The sequence below is a fragment of the Oxyura jamaicensis genome, chromosome 3 (genome assembly GCF_011077185.1).
Source record: "Oxyura jamaicensis isolate SHBP4307 breed ruddy duck chromosome 3, BPBGC_Ojam_1.0, whole genome shotgun sequence".
Taxonomy (NCBI): Eukaryota; Metazoa; Chordata; class Aves; order Anseriformes; family Anatidae; genus Oxyura; species Oxyura jamaicensis.
The window spans coordinates 19,071,913-19,075,135 of record NC_048895.1 but is presented as its reverse complement, the minus strand read 5'-3'; positions in this window follow the sequence as shown (position 1 = coordinate 19,075,135).

The window sequence follows — 3,223 nt, the reverse complement described above, 5'->3', positions numbered from 1 at the left end:
ATGTTACCTTTAGGCATTTCTTGATGCCTGACTTTGGTACCACAGAGCCCAAACCTGCCACCTCTGTAGACAATAATTGCATGAGCAGCTCAGTGGCCAACAATGCCTTTATTCACAGGGTATGGTACAGCTCATGAGGAACGTACCTGGCAGGCTCTGGCCCTGAATTAATGTCAGATGTTTGTGTTTCCTAGATCACATTACTCCTGCAGGGATAGCAGTGTTTGGATTTGAGCGAAGTCCCTAGAAAGCCAACTCTGGGACATGAGGCCTATTCAGGAGGATCCCATAGGTGGCAGATGAGAGGATACAAGGCTTTCAGGACTACACTCAGATTTAAATGAGACCTATGGTCATTTGTATTAAAAAACTTTTTTTTTTTTTTTTTTTTTTTTTTAATTAGAAAACTGATTCAAATGCAAGCAGGCAATCCCTCTGCTGTCAGCAGATGATCCTGAGGTTCACTGGGTGACATGTGTTAGCCATTTTCCTTATGAGAATATCTCCTTAAGATACATCTCAGTGCACCAGTTGGACATCTTATATATCTTCAGAATATTTTGTAATATTATAATAACCCTGCGTGCCAAGACTATGCAGCAGGCTGTATCTTATTTGTGCTACATTGGTATCTAATGGCCTCAACTGAGTTTGGGCCTATTTTGCCAAGTACTATAAAACACATAAAATAGGAATTAATCCTGGCCCTTACGACCATTTCCAGGGACAAGGAATAAAACCAAAAAGTGGTGAATAACTTGCTCAAGTTCCTCAGTGGATCAGTGACACCATCAAGAGTACAAACAGATATCTTGAGTACAAGCCATTAGAGCACTCTACCTATCTGTGAGGGTCCCTTGGTATTTGTGATTCCAGGACACAGCATGGCTTGATATTTCTGCAGAAACATGCAGAACTTCTGGCTAAGCCTGAGAGGCTTCGTGTTCTGGGAGAGTAATGGGGGCAGAAGTGCAGCTCCTAGATGAGTGCTTTTCTTAAAGACAGTCGTTCAAGGGCCAAAACTGGGGGCTTTGCCTTTTGAGTAAATGTATTATGTAAAATATGCACTTTAAAACAATAGCAACAAAAGCTCTATGTTGCCTGGAGCCAGTTTTCTATTGTCTTTGGTGACCTCTCATCTGAAGCGTGGATGGAAGCCAGGCAAAGGCTGACGCGTGTGTGGCACAGGGAGATGGGAATCAGAAATGGCAAGTGCCATTGTTCTCCTCTTTGCCTCCCCGTGAACAGCGTTCCACTCTGTTTTCAGTTGTCAGAAGAGATTAGATATCTAAATTACGGTATCAATAAGTGGTCTGTCTGATCACTTGGGTGCAGAAAATGTGTTTCACAGAGGAAACTGTCAGATATGTGGTGAAACCACTTGTGTATTACTAGAGTGGCATCATGCGTGTTTACAGAAAGTCAGATTCTGAAGACAGCATTTGAACAATACAAAAATAATTAAATTAACAAGAGTCTAGGGACAAAGGATTAGTTTTCCCAGCAGTCTGCCAGCATGAACGAAGGCTGGGTGATCAGCTCCGCATACGACAGGTCTGCTCTGCAACACTCAAGAGCTGTCCTTGGGAAGGCCCTCTCCAGGGGAGCTGCACTGAAACGGAGTTGTTCTTCAAAGAGAAATGAAAACTTACATATGAATGATGGGAGGAAACCAAACAGAAAAATATTATTGCAAAAGGGGGAGGAAAGGAATGAGCTATTATTGTAAATGCTTACCAGCAGAGGACACTTGTGTTAGCTTTTGGCAGAACAAAAGGGCATTGCAAAGAAAGTCAAAAAAGTGCTGGTTTTCAAAACACTTTTCAGTCAACTCTGTAATCAAAATAAGTGCACATAACCTCCAGAGGCTTGAGCAGGGGAATATGAAAATGTCCATGGTGTTTTTCTCCTGGAGACAAGTGGAATGTATTTTTCCTTATAAAAATATGGGATGAAAGAAATGCACGGGGAGCATCATGCCCCCCACATATGCAGCAGGGCAGGCTAGTGTCCTGACAGCAGCCACCGGCCCCACTGGGGAGCGCCATGTGGGGACAACCCGTCCCTCCTCTCTGTCACTATTAACACCAACCATTGCTTCTGGGTGGTTTAAAGCACACGTGCATCACTCCCACTTTCCAAAAATACTTCAGGGTGCCAGCTCCCATCGTGGACCATTCCCAGCCCCCCCGCCCCAGTAGCTCTCTGGGCCTGGGGCCAGCAGTGTCAATGGTAATGATCCAACTGGGGGAACTTATTTAAATCCTGTTGAGAAAATGGCCCTTTTATCGACCTTCCTTAGGTATGGATGGGACAAGCTCGTGTACGTAGAGAGCAGGGTGAAGTTAACCCTAGGCTGAGTGTTGGACCAGGGTAACAGGAGCCCAGCAGGGTGCAGGTGAAGACAATTTAAAGTGATGGTACAGAGCAGGAGAAAATAAATTCAGGGAATATTCCTGTTCTAAGAGGAGGGGTACGTAAGAGGGATGAAGGAGACTGCATAAAACACTGTTCTAGTCCAAAAGGTGAGGAAAAGCTTGATCACTGTTCCTTCTCCAAACTCATAAATAGATGGAGGAGACAGCAGTTAGGGAACTGGCACCCACAGCCCTTTTGCTCTCTCACCACTCTGAGGTTTAGGGGAAAGAAAAAGTGCAAGGAGGAGCCATCCGGACACCAAAGCCAGCACAAGAGCCTCAGGGCTGCAGCCCCCTTCCCCTTGTGTTTCCACACAGCAGGTTTAAATAAGGACACAAAAGGAAAATATGTTTGTGGGACTAATGTGAAATTTGTAGCCACAAAAGTTCTGCTTGTGTGTTATTTCATCCTGCCCTCACCTTTGCCTGCACAGCTCTTTGGCAGAAGGTCTGGCTCTGCTGTGTGCTGTACAGGGACCAGTGCGGTGGGGCCCAGCCTCTGCTGGCCACTGATCCTCAGTAAACACAGAACCACAGAATGCTTTGTGCTGGAAGGGACCCTAAAGATTACCTGGTTCCAATCCCTGGCCATGGGCAGGGACACCTCCCACCTGACCAGGTTGCCCAAAGCCCCATCCAGCCTGGCCTTCAACACTTCCAGGGATGGGGCAATGAGGACAATTAATAATAATAGCAAAGCAGGGCGGGTCTGCCCAGAAGAAGGAACCCAATGTGAGCAGGACTGTATAAGCAACGTCAGAGACTTGTTTCTGTAAACAATAAATTACAGACGAGCACAGCTCTGC